Genomic DNA, 24,855 nt, shown 5'->3' with positions numbered 1-24,855 from the left:
ACCTGATCAGACTCTGTACTCATGACCTGATTATGAGTGTAATGACACAAGCCTAAAATGTTATATCATCACGTGAGATAATACAACTCTAATAACACGATGCTGAGGAGGGACACGGCTGTGTGGAGGGAAAGACTCCACTCTGCCCAGAATCCTCTCTCAGCGATGAAAAGCAGCCCCCTGAAGTCCACTCCATCACGGCATGGCTCTCTGCCCTCGCTGTGGCGTGACTGGGACAAGGATGAGTGGCGGTAAAGGACAAACTCATGGACACCAGTTGGGCTCCCAGAACCGGCACACATTATTACCCCCAACAGAAGCCGAGCGAAGGCGGGAGCCAGGAGCCCGTCCTCGGCACAGCTTCGGTGGGAGATGCAAAAACAGATGGCCACCCCCAGCAAGACATTAGCAGCGGAGATTTGAAAACATCTTGAAGCCCCTGTCGCCACACAGAGACTGTGGTCAGGAGGCTAATGTGAGAATAGTAAAACATCAGAGGTAATGGTAAAATGAGCTGCGATAACGACAGCTGTGCAAAATGACAAGGAGCCGCGTTCTACAGTGGATTTATTTGGGTCTACAGTGTAACATTCAAAAGGCCATTGTCTGCCTGAACATGAGGAAACTGCTGAGGCTTCAGTTAGAACAAATATGACACCAATTAAAATAAAGATCTGCCCCTGCCTGCCGATATATATGGAGATTATTCATTAACACAGCACAAGTCAAAGCTAAGAAAACTGAACTCTGTGACATTATCCAAAGTAAATCTTTACATGTTAAACAAGGAGCTGCAGAGCGCCAAATCATGGTGCAGGAAGGCAGATAACTTTCAGTGGTTTGGCCTCATGTTTTCACCTGCACAGTGCTCACAGCGTTAATGCTCTTAATGCCTTATCGACCATTTCCAATCATCACCTGGCCACTTAAACCAAGGTCCGCTCTCTAACTTTCTCCAGAGCTTTGAACCTCACAGTCTTTCTCAGCAGACGGAGTTTGTTCCAACCATTTGATGTGATTCAAAGTTCTAGAAAAAAAAGAGTAAATGGAGCTGGAGTTGAGATTATTGGGTCGAATTACTGCTTCCAATGTAAAATATCAACTTTCATGCTTAGGTCTATTAAGCATCAACTCAAGATGGTGGCTCGCTTAGACACAGCGGCACAGAGCTCTACCCTTCAGTGCCTGTGCAATACTTCATTTTCATATTATAGTGGATAACTGTATATTTAATTTGTAAAGTTATAGTTTTTGTTAACTTTTACTACTACTTTTTATAATACATATTTTTACTTCTATTTAGCTTCTTCATATTGCACCGTGGTGGGAAGCTGCACATTAAAAGACTCAACCCTCTAGATGAAGAAGGATTGATGAAGGAGCTGTTTCTCCGGAAAAATCTGTGCAGCAGATTTAAATACAAGCACCAATATGCCTCTGTCCCCCTCTCGCATGAGGCAGCTGTTCACCTTTGATTCTCTTGTGAAAATCATATTTGACCGAATCACCACCAAATGCCCCAAAGCAAACACCCAAACAAATTCAGCAGCACACACACACAAAAAAAAGACAACCAAGGTGACACGTATCATTGTCTCCAGTTGTTCTGCAGGGGCGATATTTGTCGCCACGGTGTCAAGAGACTTGTGAACAGAGGATCTGGCTATTCCTGGACATATTCTCCACACCTGCGCCTGGAGTGCACTGGGTTGGCATTTCAAACTTTATCACCTGTCACAAGAGAGACACCGGCTGCTTTGGAAAGCACTGAACCACCACCACCACCACCACCACCCCATCCCTCCCGCACGCCCTCTACCCCTTCACTCGCCAGACATCACACCCGTCCTTGGAAGTCGTGCTTGGAAAGAAAAGACGAAGATTTCCCCGGTGGGAGGCTGCAGCCGCTGGCCAGCCGACGTCCATATTGTCTTCTGGCTCCTAATTGATTTGAGGACTGTGAAATCATCTTGATCATGTAAAGCTAGAAGCTGCCTTTGAAAAAATATCCACTGAGTGCAACGTACAGTAAGAGATTTGTGTAGCCCGACCACTTGTGCTCATAACAGACAACTTGTTGAACATTATTTTATCGCTTTGACTCTGCAATCCATTTAGTTTTCACTGCTGCAGTGACAAAATGTCCTCACAAGGTTTATAATGTAATCTGTGTAAATATTTACAGGCTAAAATGATCTGTGATATTATCTTAATAATTAGATAAAATCAGTAGAAAATCTGCAAAGTTTACTGAAATATTGGAAAAAAAATGAAAAAAACTAAGTAGAAAAATATTAGATTAGTTTTTAATGTCTTTTTAAACTAGATTTTCTTTGTTGTCTCCTCCTTAATTTTCTACCAAAACAATATATTTAGTGACATGAATCTGTCAAAACTAACATCCTATCTCTGCCTCTCAGTGTGACTGGGGTGGTGACAAAATAGAACACAGAAATAAAGATGTGTGTTTTTCCTGTATGAACACATTGTCCTCAGAAGGATAGAAAGCTGAGGGAACCCCCCCATACTGACGGCACCTGGAGTTCCTGAGGTTCAGGCTTTATATTAGCATTATTATTAATAAAATATAAAATCAAAATGATAGAATGACTGTAGTCAGTGGCCCACACAACCACAGTAATATAAATTTCAGAGTGTGTGTGTGTGTGTGTGTGTGTGTGTGTGTGTGTGTGTGGTGGCAGTTTCCCGGGGACACTGATCAAGGTGACACGTCTCTCTGGTCTCCACAGGGGGTGTCTGGGCTCCAGAAGGCCATGGGTGTCACGGCAACAAAGCCCCACACTGGATGATGTCATACACACACACACACACACACACACACACACACAGGGACTGACACCACTGCCACTGGAGATTGTGAAAGGTTAACTAACTAAGTTTACAGTTCAGTTTTAAATTGTGATTATTTAGTGACTTTAAAGTTTTGGTCTTGGTTAAAACAAAATGGCTGCAGTGTATCAGCGCTGTAACGACAATCCACAATCTTGTATCACGATATGGGAAGAAGAAGAAATCACAAACCCTGCCTTCAAAAACCCCCACCTGCCTGTTGAGCTCTCACTACATTTCTCACGTGACTAAACTCATTTCCTTACTTCACAATTAACACGATAACACTCTGTTATTACTCTGTGTAAAGTTAGGACAACCTGTGTGTTCTGTATTACACACCTGTTTTATTGTCTTCAAACTGTGTGTGTGTGTCACATGACTATTTAGATCCAATCATGATCGGCAAAAGTCGGGCTAGGTTCATTAGCTTTTTTTTCATTAGATGTAGAAACTTTTATTTTTGTTCTTATTCCATCCATATTTCATTAATGGCATCTTTGTTAGCTCAAGCTGCATTGTTAAGCTAATACTTAAAATAATAAAAACTCTGAAAAAGTACAAGTACATTCCACATGCACTGTGAAATGACCGGTCAGCGGAAGGAGGAGGGTCAAAAGCCCCCGCTGTTCCGGCGTTAGCGGCTATTACGGTACAAGTACCAGTCATTATCTGTCTACTCCACTACGCCCACTCAGTGTCTGCGTGCTGTACGATCATCAAAAGTGCACGCCGGGGGGGAATTAGGGAATGAAACATAATGTCAGCAATAACACAAAGGACCTTGGTTTAACATTTCAGCCTGTGCTGTGTCCCTGCTACAGCCCAGAGCAGAGCCAACACTGGCCTGCTGCTACGCTCTGACCCGCCCATCCACAGGCTCTGCTTCACCATCTGAGGTTTGGAAATGTGTCTGCTGCACATGCACACAGTCCACAAAAATACACCATGGTCTGAAAATATTTCACTGCCCACAAACACAAACACTTTCTCATGTGTGGCCTGTAAAATGATTTCCAGAAAAATCTGCAATTCTCTTTTTCCATAAAGAAGAAACGATAGCGAGGTGTGCATGGGGTTAACATCTAAAATTTAATGTAAGAATCGACTGCATTCGCTTGAATCCCTAAAGTTTAGTTTAAACATCAGCCTGTGACTTTAATCTGAGTCTGAGATATTGGGAATTTATGACAGCAATGATATCTCCCAGTTGGTGAAAACAAGTGCTAGCCTAGCAACATAATAAAGCTACAAAAACCCATAATGCAACACTCGATAAAAGACTGTAGTTACACTGGTACTAGCTCTATTCAAAAAGAAAAATACTGTCGAATATCAAGGTCCAAATGGTATCCTTCCTACACCTACAGTAAGTCTTACCCTGACACAAGCTTAGGCCACAGCAAATTATAAAAACTAAACCTCACAGCATTTTTTTTCTCTATTCATATGAAGCAATAAGCATTTGCAACATTCAGTTTTATGATAATGAAGGATGGAAGAATTAGATTATCTGGTTTTATCACTTCTCCACAGAAACAGTAGAGTATGAGAGTGTGTATCTACTGTGTGTGTACAGTCCTGTTGTGTTGTAATGTGCTGCCTCTGCCGTTTTATGTCACTACTCAGTTTTCTCTGCACATGGTTTCTTGTTGGGAACAGGTGGTGGTGATGGTCGCTCGCCAGGAGCTTCAGAAATTGTTGTGTTTACAATACAGGACGTTAGAATACGTCCTCTGAGCAGCACCAGTTCTTCAGGGCGGGCTGGACGCTATCGGAAAGTAACAAGACAGGCCGGGACTAGCTTGTTAGCATGCTAACTCAGTAGAAGAGGTGATAGAACTAGAAGCAAAACACTGCGGTTGCTTTCCACCTCTGGAAACAGCTCTTGGTAAGTGAAGGAATGAAGTCTGATGTTGAACTCGTTAAGGAGCATTTCTGTTAGACTGGTAAGTAAACAGCTGCTAACGCTAACGTTAGCTATGTAGCGATAGCAAAACTTATGGCTCCTGTAAATGCCACAAAATGGAGAAAAAAAGATACAAAACTTCTGAGGCTAGTTTTGTGTTGAAACCACTACAACGAACAATGACGACAATGTGAAAGAAAATTCAAATTTTAACTCTTTTTCAGGCCTTGAATTAGCCAATTACAGATTCTGATTATGAGGAGCCTGCAGACTGCCCTCTCTGCATACACTCAACACACACACACAGTCAAACACACATATGCTACAATGCACACATGCAAACACACACACATCCTGAAAAGCCATCCCTTCTTCATCTTCACAGTTCTCAGTCATAAATCCCTCCCCTCCCAACACTCCAACACCCACACATTTTCACCCTCTGCTTTTCCAAGTTCTTACCCCCCTCTCACCCCCATACACACACACACACACACGCACACACACACACACACCTCCTCAACCAAACTGCTTGAGCCACTTGCCTGCCAGGGAGGCAAGATGGCCCTCCAGCCCTCCAGCCAATCAGACAGCTTGGCTCGCACAGGAGATCACAGGCCAGCTGATCCAGCCTCCCGTCTTCTTTCTTCGTCTGCTCTTCTGGAAACTTTTGGAAGCGAGCGCAACACCGCCGATCGAGCCTCGCCGGTCTGCAGGAGAGGGAGAGAGGGAGAGAGATGTGGTGTGATTTAGGAAAGTATGAATATGGAGGACTAATGACACATTGGGTGAAGGAGTTCGGGTGATGTGCATGTGCTTGAGTGCATGTATTTAAAAGAATGCTCTGACACTGTGCTCTTTCTTGCAGAAACTAAAATGAAAATATCAAAATCAGTTTCATCTGTGATTTCAGCGAGGAGGTAGCTATGGCTAATGCTTAGTTAGCTTAGCACAAAGCCTATAAAAGGGGAAAACAACTAGTCTAGGTGCTGGATCTACAAATAAAGGCCGGTTCTTAATAAAGGCTGTGTAAAAAAAAGAGGGCTTTAAATGTGAAACATCTTTGCAGGAAGTGTTGAGTTACATTACATTAACAGTGATCGAAAGAAGAACAAGTGAAAGCTACTGGAAATAATTAGTGAATAAAATCAGTATTTATATTAAATCTGTGTTAACAAACAGCATAAATGACATAAAAAAGGGGAAAATTAGGAATATAATCCTGCTGTTGATAGATTCTTGCTAGCAGCAAGTTAGATCCCAGCTGGTTCCTCTGGTCTCTCCACAAACGGAGGACACGTCACAGGATGTAAAATGGGATCTATCTCTTCTTTATAGCGTTCCCATCCCATTGCTTATCATCTATAAATTGCTACTGTAGTGTGCACAGCGACTAGACTTCACAGATATTTTCCCTCTCAGCTGAACAGAAGCATTTTGGCACTGCAGGCGTTCAGCTGATGCTCCTATCCACAGTGATTTACGGCGCCTGAAACAGCAGAACGAGCTTCAGCTTACAGATCACCAACACTACGAGTGGCCAATAAGTGAGGAGTGCATGCTCACACTCGCCTTGGTTCATATTCGGTGTGACACCCTCTCGCTGTTTGTCTTCCTGCCTGCAGCTGGCGGTGGAAGTGCTGATCATGCTAAGTGGCATGTGGCTGAGATGCAGAAATACGTGCTCGAACTGTTCTACCTTGAAATTTGCTTCTGCTCTTTCAAAGAGAAAAATCAGACAAAAGAGGAGAGCGAGCTTTTCCAGATGAGGAGTTACAGAAGCCCTGTTAGATTTTAAACATCTATCTGTGTACTGTATGCTAACATGTATACTGTGCATGCATGTTGGTAATATTTTGGTTACCCTCTCTAAGTGAACCCTGACGTCTTCCACTTGGTTAAACTCATTCAAATATTGTTGTAAAGTTATTTCCAGGGTCCAGGTTCCCTGAAGTAAAAGTCTCATTCTTTTTTTTCTGATGTTAAGTAACTCAACTCTCCTGGTTGAGTTATTGGTCGGAAAGATAAGCACCTGTGTTAGAAAATACCTGGTTCTTTGATAAAAGGTAAAAGGCACAATAATAAATTAAGTGCCAAGATTAAAATCCAGTTCCATGCATTGCTAATGGCAAGATGAAGCGAAGGTTCACTGGTTTGGGATCAGTTCTGGATCCTAAATTGCTAAGAAAAAGTTCTGATTTGCAGCTCTGACTAAAACTAAAACAGATCTTTACAGGACCATAAAATGACTGAGGAGGAGTCATATTAACAGAAGAAAGCTCTTCATTTCACTACAGTTCTGCATGGATTTACAGTGTGTATCTTTACAAGGCTAAAACAGATCCAGAGCTGATTTTTCTCTGTAATATTCTGGAATATTTTAATTTGACTTTGAGGTGGTTGTCTGGCAGGTTGTGGTGAGGGTGGTGTAAAATGGTTGAAGAATGTTACCAGGCCACTGTTTTGCACTGTGGTTAAACTGTATCATCATCTCACCTCCACAGTGTGCAAGTTTAAAAGAAGTAGGAGGCGAAAAAAAAGAGAAAAGAATTTAGTCACAAAAAAGAAGAGCTTGAAATTTACAGTAGTGAAAATCCTCCCACTTCACAGCTCCATAAAGGAGTAGTCCTGACTCTGAACTGAAATAAATACCAAAACAAATTTAATGCACAATATTATTTGTGAAACCTCTTGAAGGACATAACACATGTTCCTGAGTCATAGAGAAATGAAACGGTGAATAACATCGGATCTAAAACTAGTAACTGTTTAGATTAAACACTGTATTAGCCTGTACAACACACACACACACACACACACACACACACACACACTCTTCCATCTGTATATGTCTCGAAAACAGCCATCTGCACACCACGCCGCACACTCTGAAGCGAAAATCACATCCTCGTTCTACCGGGAGGGGAAACTGTTGTGTGATTATGATGAACTGGTTAAACTGCAATTACGGCGGCGAGCGATGGGAGAGGAGACGACAGCAGTTTAGACGACAATTTGGGAGGCGGCTGCCGTGGCTGCTGCAGCTGGGGCCTGTTTTAATGCAGTAATTGATAGACTCTGCCAGTCACTAGTGGGTTCAGAATTAAAACTCAAATTATCATCATTAGGAACCCCCCTAATTGCTGCATCAAATGCATATCAGCGTTTTTGTTTTTCATTATAAAATTACACTTGTGTTATCTAATTTCATCAGCTGCATTGACGACGTCCACCAAGGCCTTGTCAGTGATTTGAGGAGGATGTTTTGTTTCGTCTTTCCCCCTCGTCAACCTACTCACAGCCTCTCTTATCATCGTAATGAACATGTGATCGATGTCTGTCAGATGGGGCCCCTGAAATCACTCTCTGCTGCTGATGCAAACCATAAACACAATGCAATCCTCCTTCAAATAAACGCAGCACACACAAACGGAAAACGCTCTTGTTTTATGAATCGCTGGGAGAGGGAGCTCTGCCCATTTAATGCCTAATAAAGTCCAGTCAGTGGTGATATCTGCATTCAGAGCGGTGATGACCTTTTCAGATCACAGGCAGTGGTGACGAAGGTACAGTAAAGCTGCAAAACACACACAATCATCATTTCTATTTTTCTTTTAAAGACAACAAAGCAAATGTTCAGCAGAGCAGTGGTTCAAGGTCCCACAAGAGAAATACTGTATATTTAGTTTTACATAATCAGGCTTTTCAAAATGACTCAAATAAATCAGTTTAAAAAGCAGAAATCACTGAGTCGCTCTTGATTGAACTATGACCACAACTCATAGACATGTATCCTGTTAAAAGGAAACACTGCTTCGTATGAAGAGGTCATTAGCAACCACGACACTGTAACCAATGTACTAGATAATATGAAATATTTGGAGGGTTTCGATGTCCCCTGAACTTGATAAACTGAATTCAAATCAACGCAGAGGCAGTGAAAGTGGAACTGGACTAAAACAACTGTTAAACACTGTCCAGCTGCCGTCCAGAGGGGAACAAGGTTACATATCAGTCTGGAAATACAAACGCTAAACAGTTGTGAAATCCTACTTTATCCTACAATCGACAGAGTCTCCTTGCCCCCAGCTTAGTCTGTGCCTTTGTCTGTGTGTGTGTTTTATACGGTAAGCCTCTACACAGAACATAAACACTGCAGATATATGCTGAGCAGGCTAATATCCTCTCAGACTGACAAGAACTGGTTGCATGTGTGTTTTCTGAGCATGTGTGTGTGTGTGTGTGTGCCCTTGACAGCAGTCCTGACCTGCTGTTATCCAGCTGAAACACAGTCAAACACCGAACAATCAGCCTCTGCGGTGCTGCCAAGCAGTTAGCAAGATGTAAATTAGCCAACAGTCACAGTGGAGCTAAATCGGTAAAATGTAACACAAATGCCTGTTGTCTCCCTGCAAACTACACATCAGACATGAATGCAGACGTACTGATACAAGAACTGATGGTGGATCCAGATTGATTTGAGTTGCACAAATACACGTATGATCAGGTTGTAGCTGACTGACCTTGGAAAAACACTGCGATGTTGAGTTATTATTGTTAACTTCTGTGTGGATTACCTCAGTGATTCAGAGTTTACAGTGTGACGCAGCATTTTTCAGATCTGCAACGCACCAGTAACACACAACCGATGTGAACGCAGAGTCCTTCTTCTTCAAGAGTATTTTTCCTCACTGAAATCTGGCCCAATTAGAGAATATTAATGATTGTTAAATGTGCATATGCTGGAGCTGGAAAATGGGAAGGTTAATAGACAGGCAGCATCACGCGATCACATTTATCAGTTTCTATTTATCTCTCCTTGGGAGGTGGCAGGTTTACAGTAAATACCTTCTGTCCCCCTAATTTCCTAATGATGGTGATAATGATGGAGAATGGCGCAGTCATTAGCAAGGACAGGCTCTGTGCATCACTCTGTCAGCTACGTCTCTCCCAGGCCCGCAATGAGAAGTGATGGGGCCCAGCTGTTCCCCACATCCTCTCCCCAAACTGAACCTCTCTCTGAGACTGAGAAAGAGGGAGGCAGATATAGAGAAAGAGAGAGAGAGAGAGAGAGAGAGCACAAACGTCAAGAGACAAAAAAGAGAAAGAAACCTGAATACCTGCCAACCGAGAGAGGACGCAAAATGTCACAGGACGGTGTTTAAGAAATGATCCCATTAGCAGACTTGGCTCTTAATTGAGAACACAGACAACAAAACCATCCACATGTACCTGCACACTGTTCACACAGGTGCTCCCTGAAAACACCTTGTTCAAAGATAGCAGTGACATGCTAATGCTAAGAGCCAGTAGGATCAATGCAAACATTTGAGTACAGGCTTTACTGTCTCAAGCTAACGTTTTACCCAGTATGTTCATTAGCTGCAGGCATGCTATCGCTTTAGCAAACACAACGCTGAAAGGTACTATTCTGCAGGCTAATAATTTGGTAGAATCTATGTCAAGTCATTAGCGCACTCTATGCTAACACACATTATTCACCATGTTGAGTGAAATTAGTGCACTTGCTAAGAACTTAGGAGGCAGCTCCATGCTAACACTTTAGCATAAGGGCGGTTTATAAAATCTCTATAGCTGTGACGACCTGTGACGCAAATTTCAATACCCAAAATTTATAATCACAAGCAACTGTACCCACCAACAAGAGTGTCAACAGTCAATGTTTTTATGCGTTTGTGCACACACCCAATATGGTATATTGTAGACCCCATGCTAACAGTTTAGTAGACTCCATGTTGAGTGTGAATAGTGATAGTGAAAATGGACCTCTGTCCAAGTTTAACATCAACACATTCATTCTGACCACAGCCTCAGGCTTCATGCTAACTCTTTAGCATGTATATATATACAGCATAGTAACAGGAGTGCATGCTACTGCTTTAATATGCTGCGTGATTGCAGCCTCGTTAGGTAGTAAGCTCTGCACACACACATTAACATGAATGCTTTAGCGGGCTAACATTAGCATGAATACAAGTGAGCCAGTTTTGTATAAGAGATGGTGCAATGATAAAAAGAAGGAACAAGATTTACTTGGCTAAAGCAAAGTCAGACTTCTTTCCTGGAATAATGTTTGTAGCGTAGCACCTAGAATTTCCTGTAGTTCTGTGCACCTTCATCACTAACTGTCATTTTACTTTTTACACCTCCTTCCTTTTCTCATTGCACTTCTTTTAATTGTGCTGTCTTTTTTCTCCACTGTCTTAATTAGTAGTCCACACCACATGCACCACTATCAGCCCTGCGGAACATGTTACAATTAGAGCTGATAGCCAAATATTCCTCTTTTCCAATAGATTAATTTAAGAGCGAGGCTTATCAGCCGGGCCTTGCTTGTCCTGTGTAGAGATAGTTTTCAGTAAAAAGAACGAACTGGTGTAAAGTAATCTGAAATGGCCGCTGCCATTATCAGAACACACTCAGAATCCACTCCATAAATTCAGGGGAGAATAAAAATGAACATTTCATTTGTCTTCTTTTAACCATTTTTCTCTTGTTAATCTTTGTGCAGAGTATTGAATCTTTCAGAAGTACATATTGGCAATTAGGCACCAAGGCATGGTCGATAACGCATTGAGTAAACCTCAAGTTGAATAAATTATGCCCCCGAAAGAAAAATCAGTCTGGCTGATTTAAAACTGGCGACGTTCAAAATTTCAAAGTCACCTCTGATGAATAGCACAGGGTGATTAATTCATGATGGGATACGCCACCTTGTCAGGCCGAGCTCTTCACCGGGTAATGGCAACACATGCATAATAGAAAGGTGGTTCTCTGCCTCCCCTCGTTGTCTGAGTGACTTCAAAGGAATTAAAAATGGAGCCATCAAATTACATCTGTTGTGTTACTTTGCTCAACCGGTTGTTTCAGAACAGGAAAGTGGATCATATCGCCTGGTTTGAGTCTCGAACGCAGCAAAAGGCTGCGAAGAATAAAGTTAACAAGTTTGTAAATCTTTAAAAAACTGGAGGAATTTCATTTGGTGTTTTACATGAGCTTGAATGCACTGAGTAGTAACGTAGCAACAAAACTATAACTGACTCAGATTAATGTCTGATGTCTGTAAAAAGGAGTTTTCAAAGTAATTGTGACATTAGTGGAAACTGCAGCAGTAGTACAGTAGCAGGACACCGTAATGACTGGGACTCCTATCTCTCCTTCACTGAAAGAGTGAACAGTCAGTTCAGCAGTGGAGTGACCTTTTCTCTAAACCCTCCAATAACTCTCCGGCTGACAGGCCGAATGAGCAGATGATCCCGGACTCCTTCATGGTGTGTTGCGACTGCACTCGGTGCAAAATGACAAGTGAATCAAGCTTCTATTTTTACCTCCGGGTGGGGAACTTGTGTCACTCTCGACCACTGCACCCAAGAAAATCAGCCATGAAGTTTGGTTTTGGGCAATCTGACCGCTGACACCGCGGAGCTGTCACTGCGATGCCCTTCTCCTCCATCAACCAATCCCCCGCCTCGACCTCGCACCACTCCTCACACCTGACTGGCACCAGGGGTAGCGTGCCGGGGCCAAAAGCGTGATTGACACCTCGCCCGATCTTCTGTAAACACCTTGAGATCTCGGCACCTCCAGCAGGGAAGATCAGTGACTTGTGTGAAAGAGGCCTCTCCTCCTGGCCTCGGCTCAAGTCTGCTGGCGCTCGCTATGATGCAGCCTGACTTGTCAGAGGGAGTAACGAGATGCTGAGTGACTTAGCACCTCTGGAAATGTCAGCCCCCGAGCCGGCAGACGCCAGGCTGAGTGGAGTGGCGAGTGCACAGACCCCACTGCGACTGGCTCAGCTGCTGCCTGTAAGAAGCAGGGAGGACGACACATACGGTCGACGAGACAAGACAAGCAGCAGAGATGAACTGGGCCCTGACGTGGCGTAGCGCTCTCGCCCCATTCCCCCATATTTCTGTCCCGTGTCTTACGCTTGCTTCTCTTTTCGGAGAAGTGCATCTGCTATCGTCCAGCTGCTGCTGCGGCTCAAACCGACCTTTGCTGCCCTAGTGCCCAATGTGCAGCGAGTACGACAAAGTCCACGCGTGATGATGATGATGATGATGTGGGCAAAAGCAGAAACCGGAGCGCGCCTAAGTGCCCCGTTATTGCTCTGGTGAATCATGTTAGAGGAGACAAAGCGCCAAAGAGACACCCAACACAGAGGGGAGCTCAGTCACGACACAGTCTGTCAGACTGCAGTTATTTACCATGCCGACAAACACATTTTTCCCCTCCCTGAGGAAACTCAAGGATGTATAACGCAACATATTTAGTGCTACATATTTATAGAAGTCAAGCAGAAAGTCAGTTTGGTGAAGCATTAAGGAATCAAGAGGCCCAGAAAAGAAAGCTTTTACAAAAAGAGAGAGAAGAGAGACTTTGGAGCATGATGATGCTCAGTAAAATCTAATGGGCTGTTTACTCACCGCCTGCCGAGATCCACACTGCTACATTGACTCTTGATTTATATATTCTGATTCATAGAGGCGCATGCATCTTACTTTAATCAAGGTTCTCCCTATCACCCCCCCGCCCCAGCCCCTCCATCTCCTCTGCCTGCCATCCTTTTTTTCCCCCACAATGCACATTAACAGCAAAAAATATAATCAGTTTTATGACAGACTATGTTTTTAGCACATGATGGGTGAATACAGCATTTTGAAAATGGCCCGTCCCTATCCTCAATCTCCAAATAGATCCGCTGGGATGGAATGTAATATCAGCTGAGAGGACAAAGTCTCAAGGGTGTGTTTGCATGTGTGTGTGCGTGCATGAATGAATGGCTGCAATCTGATGCCTGCTATTTTTCATGTTTGTTAACAAAATACAATTTGAGGAAAGAACTGAGTATACAGATAAGGACATAAGCACATTATTAGGCTGAGCTGACAAATAAAGTTAGAAGTCTGGAGGACAAGTTTCCCCCGAATAAGTGGGAATTAGCACTAACGCTACACATCTCATGTGTGTGTGTTTTTTTCTAATTCAAATAATTATAAATGCTGGTGTACTACACACTTGATTAGACTGACAAAGAGCAGCTCTCCACACATCACTGCCCCTAAAATAAATCAACCGCTGACGATCACAGTGCATTTGTCACGAGGCCAAATAATAGCTGCTACCTTTTTCCTACAGAGAAAAGTTTTGCTTCTGTCTTGCGGGGGTTAAGTTTCAGTTTCATTTCTCGCTGGCCGCCATTAGCTGCTAACCAAGAGGGCTAGGAGGCACAGGTTCGGCAGATTAAGGCTGGGGGATTTCTCTTGACCTTTCAGCCAAATGCCATGCTGTTTGACGTGTACAAGCATAATTAGATCTGATCGTCCTGTTGCTTTCTAATCTTTTGCCAGGCAAATTTTCTGCACCGCAAATCGCTGTTGTTCATTAGCGGCGTTTAAGATGTGGAGGGCACAGGCTAATGACAAGAGCTAGTAAGGTTGAAATAATCGCGTCGTTTCTGATGCGTCCACATGATGCCCACAACTGTTGCGTCGCTTGCTTGCTTTCAAAGCAGCCTCCCATTAATGAGGAGGCTGGCCTTCCGAAGGTCCGTTTTAGTGATGTACGTACATCGTCTGGGAAGGGAGAAGGGGAAAAAATAAAAAAAATTACGCGCTCTCCCAGCTAATGTAGCCGCCAATTCACAGTGACATTTGCCATTAGCTCCATGCTGACTTCGACCGGCGACAAAAGCAGAAGAAAAAGCTCAAATCATTCCCAATTAACGGAGGCATCAAACAGGAAAATCCTAGCAGGAGATTTTACGGGCAGTGCACGGAGAAAGGTCAGGCTCCAGTGGAACAAGGCAAAGTCACAGGATTTATTAGAACTAATGAGCGCTTTTGTTAGAGCGAATTAACGCCAGCACACTAGCAAAAATAATAAATATATAAAGGGGCCTGAGCATAGCATTTGTTTTGTGACACATACACAAACACACACACTTGACTGACCCAGACACAGCCCTAAAATGAATAACGTCACCCTAAATATGTTAGATTTGTCAAAGTGTACAGTCGCACCAGATTTTACCCACTAAATTCTGAGACATACAGATGCTGCAAGAGACCTATAAATGTGGACATTCCAGGTGGACTTCAATAATCTAAAAATATACACATGTATAATTATAACATTTAGTAAATTCTTAAATTATATATTCAGCCTGCTACCATCACTTTCACATTGAGTGACAAGGACAAAGAGACAAAAACAAAATCAATGCTTCTAATGTCTTTAAATGCTGTAAAGACTTTATTTATGTTGATTATGTCTATACACATTGTTTTTTGTATCTAAAATGTCTTCACAGTGTCTCCATCTACTCAAACCACCTGAGCCTCCTCTTACTGCTTCTACTAATGAGCCCCGAGCCCTTGAATAGAGGAGAGTATTTATTGAGATATTCAGATGGATTCTCTTACCCCTCGTCTTTCTCCCTCTCTGAAACGATGGAGGTCTGGGTGGAGAGATGTAACAGAGATTGGCTGTGACAGCGCCAAAATGAGGCTAACGAATATCCTAATGAGGAAATGCCAGCCATGTTCCCTTGTTCCAACCACACCAGATAGCTGGCCTTGAGTGAGAGAGAGAGAGGAGCTGCAGAAACTCACCAAATAACTGACCTCTGACTGAAACGGCAGCCATGTTCGGTACGACTCTTTAAACGTGCTGGTTCAACAGCTTAAGTTTGTACGACTGTGATACGGACATAGCAATACAACGTTTCAGCGCAACGAGAAAGAAAAAGTTTGGACTAGTGTTCAGGATCAGAAAACAGACCAGCATGCATTGCAGCTACAGAGCAGGAAATGTGTTGCGAAGAGAGTCGTTCTGGGAAATACAGGAAGCCGATGATATCAAAAGTCAGGACAGAGTTTCCTGTTCCATTTCAAAAATGGTGCAAAAGTCGATGCAAAAACTCTCTGGAAACAACTGTAGATTAAAAAAAAGTATCTGTATGACTCAATAATTAACATATTTAGGAGGCAGATGCCTTATGTTCCAATTCCTCTTCATTTAGTAGAAAACAGAGTCTGGTTTAGTAGCAAATGGACAACAAGAACCTGGAAACAAACCACATTAAACACCAAACAGAAACCCCCAGTTCTAAGTGTAGTTCATACTTTCTCTTAGTCGGATCATTTCTGGTGAGGCACACTCCTCCTCTGTTTCCTGGGGACCCTAAGGAGTCACCACAGGGACCCCTGGAAGTGCCCAATCCCCCATTTTGACAACCACTGTCCCACTCAGACGAATCACACTCTCCTCATATCGTTCTGACAAGGCTTTTTAGATCCAAGACAAGGCCCGATTGTGACAAGCGATAACACTGCACACAGACAGTCTCTGAAGTCTCTATGGAAGCCAGATTCCATTAGAGAACAACGGGGACGGGCCCCTCGGTCCCCCAGGTCCTAAAGCAGCATATGACGCAGAGCCTGAGGGCAGAGGAAGTAACTCAGCCTTACATAATCCACTGGACAAGCTTCACAGGAGACAGACTCACTTAATGTGGGGGAGATATTAACGACAGTCCACTGCAGCAGTGATACCACTAACTGATAATGACTTAATAAGTGACTTATAAAGGCCAACAGAAACTTCAGACTCGTGGTGAAGATGATTATTAGATTTGTTGATCAACAGAAAATCAGTGGATATGAGGTGCAGTGAGTGATTAAGCCTCTTGACTTTACATTTCATAACAAGGTGTTTCGGCTGTTTTTCAGAAAATAAGGCATTTTAATCAATATTTAATGACCAGAATGTCATTATTTTTGTCAAATTTACTTCAGATTGACAGATTAATTATGACAATAAGTGCCACCCTGAAGAAAATAATGCAGTGATTAATAACATCAAGCAAAAATATACAAAAAAATGTCATATATTGAGCAAAAATTAAAACTATTGACAAAGAAAGTTCCAGGAGAGTGCTGAGCAGAAACACCACAGCGACGAACAATTAGCAACAAAACTACGTCGACAATCTTGTGGAGTCGCATTTAAAATGTTGGTAGTTGTACCAGTTGTTCTGGGAGGTTCCTGTATGGTTGTAAATAATGGTTGAATAATTCGACAGTTTCTCATGAAGTAAATTAATCCTTGATTGACAGTATAAAAGTCTTCCTGGGGAAAAAAAACAGGGAGAAACTCCTGATGATAAATGACAGAATTAGGGATGTTTACTTTTGTTTCGGTGTTTGTTTGTCTGATATGAACACCTCCATCTTATTTTGACTTTCAATGTTATTATTTTCCATAAAACAAGTCCCCAGGACATATTTCCATATGACATATATACTCTTTATCCATTTATTTATTGATTATGATGTTATGTATCTTGTGTTTATGTATCTTTTCGTGCAAGCTAATGTTGCTGTAGATATATGTGAATTTCCCCTTTCAGTAAAACTGCTCACTGACCTGGTTTGTGTGAATGAGACTGAAAATACTCGAGGAGGAGGAGACGCAGGCTGCAGGGTGTTTACTTTAGAGTCCTTCCTCTACATCTTGTATGCATCCTGTATGGTATAGTAGTAGGAGGGGGAGGAGGAGGAGGGGAGGTCGGGGCAGGGGGGCCGGGGTGGGGGTTTCTGGCATATGGTCACATGAGAGGAACTATCATGAGTTAGAGTGCGAAAGCCTGGCCTTGTGTATGATATGCACCGTGGCAGCAAACATGGATCGCGTGTTTCTGAAGCGTTGAGGTTGTACGCACGGGTGGAAGGGAAGGGGGTGAGGGGTGATGGGTGAGGGGTGGGAGGGAGGTGGGGTTATGGTTTGGTGACGTGTGACGATGGCCTGGATTGAAAAGAGCCACCTTTTGATTTTGGATGGGCCCTGTTCCTGGCACACTGGCCGGCCATAAGGCGGGGTGGGGCCTGAGGATAATGGCAGCAGAAGGGAGAGGAAGCCGACAGCTGGCGAATTCTGCCCCAATATGTTTCCATGAAAGAGGCGAGGAAATTTCAGAAGACGCGATGCCCGAACGACACGCTCGGCGGCAAAAGGGAAGATTAAAAATAAAATTAGTTAACATCTTGCCCGTTTCACCCCACGATGCACATTTCAGCGCAGGAGGGGGAGGTGAAGGTGGAGGTGGGGGGAGGACTGATTGCGACTGCCATACACATTACAACAACAACAACCAGAAAAAAAAAGAAAAGAAGAAGAAACCTTACAGTTAATTAGAAGAAGTCATGTGTCACCTCCTGAAGCTCGTTCAGCACACACAGATGTGGCCTGGAGTGTTTTAAGCCACTTTCCATCATCTCTTTCTCTCTCCTCCCTGCATGCATGTCCTGTTTTCCCATCCTAAGCATATTGTGAATCTAAAATGCAAATGACTTCCTCCTTCTTCTTTCTTTTTTTTTTTCTCTACCTCCAATCACCGTGCCTCTAATGAGGTGTAAAATATGTGCATTAATGACAGAAAAGTTATTTAGATCTGGGGGAGAGTTAATTGGTTTTAATCACGGCCTACATCCATCTGGTTACGCGAGACAACAAACTACTTCATCCTGATGCCTCATTAGACATATTGTGAGTCGCTACGACTAAAGGAGACACTCGTCTTCAACCAGCTTCTCTTACACACAAGCACTGTTCAGCTGCAAAGAGTTTATGATCTGAATGTGCTCTTTAACACAAAGAGAGCAGACTTTCTACATTTTCCTGCTGTTGTCATTCGTTGTACGACCCATGTTTTCATGTTTTAGTGTTGAAATGTTTCCTGTCCAGAGGAACAAACCCTGCTATTACTGTTTGTCCTTTTCACTTACAGCATCAACTTCCTCCATATTTGACAAAAATCACAATTTTTTAGTAGAACTAAATGCTTTGAGTGTTTTACATTTAACCATAAAAACTCAACGATGCTTTGTTACCACACGTGGATGTTGATAGTGATCATTTTGCAGATATTTTGTATGAATATTATTGTCAAAATGTTTCCTAATGCTGATAAAGAACAAGTTTTCTGTTGTAAATTATGTATAAACATCATTGTTTTTGCCAAAATGTTGACTATATTTGTGTAACCTGTAAGAAATATGGTGTCTGTGTGTGTTGTGCTGCATTATAGATACAACCAAAAGTTTTCTAATCCACAACTTGAACATCATAAAGCATCCTCTTCTTCATCATCATCATCCTTAACAGTTCGAGCTAAACCTCATGTTGACTTTGTCACGAAGTCTGTCTTCGTATGTCTCAGATTTCCTCAGTTACTGATGAGAGCGTCGTCTCCGTGACATCCCCGAGTGGTCACATAAGTTTAAAAACAGACGTTAATTATGCCTCAGGGGAACATACATTTTGTGTCACCTTCTTGAGGAGTTGATGGAGGAAGGGGTCTCTTTAACCAAAGCACTTAGTTATCTGCTGTCTGTCTCCATCCGCTAAGCCTAAAGATGCTCTCACCATCTGTTGGCAGTGTGACCATGTCCAAAGGACCATGTTTCTGAGGATCCTAACAGGCCAAGAACTGAAATGTGTGAACTGCAGGCCTGCTAATCTGAAGTGTTGATAAGAGGCTTGAAAACATACCACGTGACTTACACCATAAAAACTAGGAGTTCACTGGGGATTCAGCCAAGATCCAGAGGGACTCGATGTGAACCTTAAGGTTCTTCAAACAAATAAAGCCCTGAAGGATTTACTGCAGAACCCCAATACTGACTTTACAAGCGGTTTTCTCAAAGCCCAGAGCACATTTAACAGTTACCAACGCCTGCTTGTTAGTTCGCAGATCTAAAACGTGACCTCACACAGAGGGGATCATGTCACACTACATGTTTTCTTAAAGTTTTCAAGCTGAAAGAGCAAACTTTATTACAGATGACAAGTGCACATGGGAGAGGAAGGAATCTGCAGCTAGGTTTACCCATGTGCCTCATTAATCATTAGCATTTGGCTGAGAGGCTGCTTTACATGCCTCCATGAGTCACACTGTCACTAACTGATGTGGTCCATCTTCATCTGACGCTGTGGGCCTCTGATGTTCTGATGAGTCAAATGAAGTGCTTTTGTTCGGGTGCAGTCTCACCTACAGTTATTTTCACATTTCCGGATTTTGCTTTTGTTCGCAGTCAACAAGTAAACAGCAGCTACATGAACGAACAAGCTGCGTAATCTGTCGTTCCACCTGAACTGTAAATGACTTTTTAGTCTTTTCTGTATAGAAGCTGCAAAGGAAAACAAACTTGAAGAACATCTTGGATTTCAAGTCTATAATACTAATAATACTTGGCCAAACAAACCAGTAGTATATTATCACTTTTTGTACTTATTTTTCTTCCACTGCCAGGATTTAGAGGGAAGGAAAATCATAATATGACACCAGTAATTAGGATGAAACAACATTGCTTCAGTTTAAAAGAAAGCAAAACAACAGAGGTTGAAATATACTCATGTTATGAAACCACATGATGAAAACTGCTTTTAAGTCCCAACTCGCTGCACATGATGAGAAGAGCGACAAAAGAGTTTCCACAGGCTTGTTTTCATCTGTATAAAATGATGGAGTTAAAATTATGAATCATATTAGTTCATATTAGTTAAAATGAACGAGCAAAAGAAACAAATGGTCTTTGTGGATGTGAATATTTGGAAATATTCTTTCTGATAAATAACGTAAGCTCAAAGGTCCATTTATTAGTTTTATCTGCCCTGTGAGAGGTGGTTGAAAGCTGGTCAACCTCTGAGCTTAGACTGATTCATTACAAATAGATAGATCTGTGCTCTTCAGTCAGCTTCACAGATTATACAGAAATATGCATCCAACTGGAGCTGAAGCGATGATAACTAGTGTGTGTGAACAGTAAAGAGCACAACATGCACTAATCAGTACAAATTATAAAGGACCAATGACAACAACTCATCATGTATTCACACGATGATAAGACAAAGACAGAGGGAGGATGAGAGAAAAGACTTTACGAGGCCTTCTGTTTGTTCTCGTCCAAGACATTCTGTCTGATTAGTAAAACATACATGTTAATTATAGAAATCAGTATAGTTGCAGGCTTGTGTGGAATAAGAAAAGTTGTGCAATTTAGTGATTTGCTGGATGCAACAGTTAAACCAGCAGCAGCAGTGATGGAAATTGCTGTGGTTATAATTAAGAAGACCTTAGCATATTTAGCTAAATTAAGCAGTGGGATAGGCTCCATATTTACGGCGTCGTTTCCTGGCTAATTTGCCTCACGTCCTTATGTGCGGTGTCAAAAATACTCTGAGTGTTTACATTTGGTTCCTGTTTCCCTGCTCGTTCACTCTGATTGGCATTTCTAAATCTATAGGGCCCGAGCGTGCCGATTCCCGACAAACCGCAAATTGTACAGCGAGGAAATGATGTGCGCTGACAATCATTATCAGCGACTGAACTCTGACACCTAATCGGAAAAACAGTATGCAAGTGGTACAGATAATTATCTTTGGGAGTGTCGGTGTGTGTATGTTTCTGTGCATGTGTGTGTGTGTCTCTATCATAAATGAACAAATGAATGTTACAGCAGATCCCCTGCTAATCACCCTCCACTGTAAAAGGCCACTGTGTTTTTAAGAGCCATAAATAATCACTGTTTTTGGATGGGAGGTAATGTAATCTTACATTTGCTAATGTTTATTTTCCAACTACCTGAAGAACAGCAACACATTAACGTTATGTTTACTTCTGCTCACCAAAGATTTCATTTACCTTCATGATTTAAAGTATCATAAGTTTCAATCAGTCACTTTGTGAAATATATTCTCATGTTATAGAATAAAAATCAGTATTAATATGTCAGCTGATAAATCAAAATTCCCCTCTCAGAGAAACAGCAAGGCTTTAGCATAATAGTATAAAATGTATTAATAGTAGTACATTTGGTGATAGTAGTAGCAGTAATAATAATAAACTGTAAAGTCCAACTCTGCAGCTGTTTGTCGCTTCTTTTACAGTAAATTAAATTCATGTCACGTCTGTATAAAACCAAGCTGTTACCCGGAATCGTGTCAGCTTTTCACACACTTGTGAGTGACTGGATATGACCAGGCCTTCCAAACATCCTTGTGTGTTAAATTTGATATTATAAATGACATTTGCTTGGAACTTGAGCACTTCTAAATGCATTTTTCTGAAGAAATACTAAATAAGAAATACAAACTAAAGCCTGGTTTCATCGTGTTTTCACTCTGCTGCTGAATTGACGCACATTTCCACAAATGTTAACCAGTAATGTCAGGGAATATACAAGTTCTCTGGCTCACACCGAAGGCTTCGACTCAAACAGCATGAATGTGCCCTTGTAACAGCATCATGGGAATGGATGTGTTCGAAAGGTTGATGGGGAGGATTCCAGGCAAACACACACACAGAGAGCACTGAGGCTGTAAAAACCGCAGTGGATTTTTACATCTGTCTGGCCTCATTGCTATGCATAGAGCCCCGAGCCACATTTCTCTGCTTCCACCTAGGGGTAGAGCACATTGGCTATGCCACCGCCCTGACAGATTACCGCCCTAAACAGTGGTGCCTCCGCCAGTGAGAAAGAGGCCTGCCAGCAACAGCTGTCCTTTAGCATTGGAAATGCTAAGTTCCCCTTTGACGTAGACCGAACGGGAACGAGTGTCAACAATGCTTCGCCCTGGAGTGGTTGCTAACATCTTGTAACTTTCTGTGCTCCTAACCACTTCTGTTAGATACTCTTGGATCAACAGTGCAGCTGAGTTGTAATATGTATGGTAATTTCCGTTTTTTGGCCCCTCTGCCGCCTGTTGTAGTGGATAAAGGAAAAAAACAAAAACACAGTGTCAACAGTGCTCATGAACTTGAGCTGTGCGTTAGCCGGCTGCTATGCAAATGAGACTGGAGGAGAGGAAAGCAAACAAATCTGTTAATTGATACATCCTGCCGGTGATGGGCCTCTGGGATTACCTTGAAGAGCTGGGGAGTCGTCGTCGAGAGGCTGGGACACACTGCAGGAGTTTAAAGTGCATCTAATGGGGATGTTAGCGGTCGTCCTCTACAGACTAATGGCGACCATTTTGTTGGCTGTGGAGAGGTGCCCAAGCTGTCGAGGGACAGGCATTTGGAGTGACCCTAGGTGACCTGCGGTGACCCCGGCGTACAAGTGTGCACGTAAGTTCAACAGCCTCTTCAGGAAAAAGCCGTCCGTGGCAGGAAGACACTAATTAAGGTAACACGGGCGGCTAAGTCCCACAAGTGTAGCACACAGTTGGAGTGTATACTGAACCTTGTCATGTAGGTCACTTTGGAGCTTTTAGCAAAGCTATGCATATTAATGGACCTCTGCCACAGCAGTCGCTGCTGCTGCGCTCATGGGGGGTTTTGTGTACTAACTGTGGGGCTCTTTTCTGAAACATATGCATTGCAAATTGAGATTACGGCTGGTTACAGTTAGCACAGGTCCCTGTGGCATTATTTAGCCGTAACAAAAATAAAGAGTACATGATGCTGAAAGAATTATGAGTTACCCATGGATGAAATTATTACAGTAAAGGAGGTGTAGAGAGATGACCATATGCTTACTAGTATGAAAATACATCTGCCACATGACTGAAACCCAGATAAACACCGTTTATGTGTTTTAAGCAGCTATTTACCTGAACATCAGGTGGCTTGTTGATTGCATGTTGAAAATATAGGCCACACGATTCATATACCACCCCATATGGTTTCACTTTCACAGAGGCTTACGGCGCTTATGTCGTTTGGTTTTACGGATGATGTAGGAACGCAGACGGCTGTGAGGAATTTCCTTGTAGAGGAAAAAACAACATAACAATGAGTAACTTCTTCTACCCCAAATCCAGTTTATAATATATTCATAGCACCAGAACGAGAGCTGTGTAAGAGCTTTGATTGAACTGGACTGGATTCAGTCTGGGATTCTTCATCCTAAACCACCATTACAGCTCCATTCATTTACTCTGTTTTCTAAGGACATTCCCTTTGCACTGTGATCTGTTTTTAATTAAATGTACATTGTCCCTCGTCCCTAGTCCCACAGTTTCTACCCTTGAGAAGTTAAATGACAAGCTCTCTAACATATTGTGGTCTCTTTGTTAAAGTCTTCTGCAGATTTGAACCTGGCTGCAGGGTTTTGTTCCCACAAGAACCACAGGAGCATTAGTCAGGTCCAACACTGATACTGGGCAGTAAGGCCTGGCTCTTAGCCAGTGGTCCAGTTCATCCCAGAGGCATTTGATAGGATTGAGGTCACGGGTCTCAGCCAGTCTTGACATTTGAGACGCAGGATTATCTAATATATCACTGTGCGACACAGAGCTGAGCTTTAAGAAACAGTGTAGTTATGCATCAACACGAGAAGCTGGAGACATAATTACAGATGTTATATGATTAAAATCAGCCCTGATCAGTGGGATTTTTACTAGAATCAGTGCAAGGGTTCAGTCAGCAGTCAGACGTGTCATGAAGCAGCATATGAAGCTGTTCATCAGGTGTCGTACGACTGCCAATTTGACCCCCAGTGTCTTGCTGTGTGTCTTCCCTTACTCCGATCTCCTTCAATTCAGCAGCATGCATGTGGCATGGATCTTCAGCTGAGCCTCACAAATCGTCTGCCGCCACGTCAGTCAAGCCTTGTTTACTGATACCCAACATCCTTTCCTTCTCGCCTGGCTGTCTTGCTGCGAAGTCGGTCGGGGATGTGTGATGTACATCATCGGTAATCAGATAAGTTGGGTACCATCCTCCTGCTTTCTCTCCAAAACAACATGTCCACTGAACTGAAAGCCAGAGTGCAACTGTCACATTAGCAGCCAGAGAGTATTCACTCTACTGCATGCCTGGTAAACAAACCCTGAAAGATGTTTTGCACGACAGACAGACTGACGGCTCTCTCAGGCGAGGCCAGAGCGTCGGCAAAAAGAGCCGCCATCCTCTCCCCTCTGTTGTCAGTTGAAACTCTTTAACCAATTAAAATGGCAGAGCGGGGCACATATTTGAATATGCATGACAGAATGTTGCATTTATGAGAAAAAGGGATTGAAACTGATAATTATGTGGTCAACAGTCTATCACTGCACTTTTTTTTACCTTC

The 24,855-nt window shown here is 42.7% G+C and overlaps 1 long non-coding RNA gene across 2 annotated transcripts in view; it reads right to left on the bottom strand.

The window, feature by feature from the left end:
- Positions 1 to 5,265: 5,265 nt before the first annotated feature.
- LOC108887133 (uncharacterized) overlaps positions 5,266 to 24,855 on the bottom strand; it is a 57,166-nt gene continuing 37,576 nt past the window's right edge. The window contains exon 4 of one of the 2 annotated variants that reach the window (XR_001961550.1): positions 5,266 to 5,469. This is a non-coding gene — a long non-coding RNA (uncharacterized LOC108887133). Of the gene's footprint in view, positions 5,470 to 9,555; positions 9,785 to 24,855 lie in introns of those variants that run through there. The other variant, XR_001961552.1, reaches the window with a different exon arrangement.

Source organism: Lates calcarifer, linkage group LG13 (assembly GCF_001640805.2).
Source record: "Lates calcarifer isolate ASB-BC8 linkage group LG13, TLL_Latcal_v3, whole genome shotgun sequence".
In the NCBI taxonomy this organism is placed as follows: domain Eukaryota; kingdom Metazoa; phylum Chordata; class Actinopteri; family Centropomidae; genus Lates; species Lates calcarifer.
This window is presented reverse-complemented; position numbering and strand designations above follow the sequence as displayed.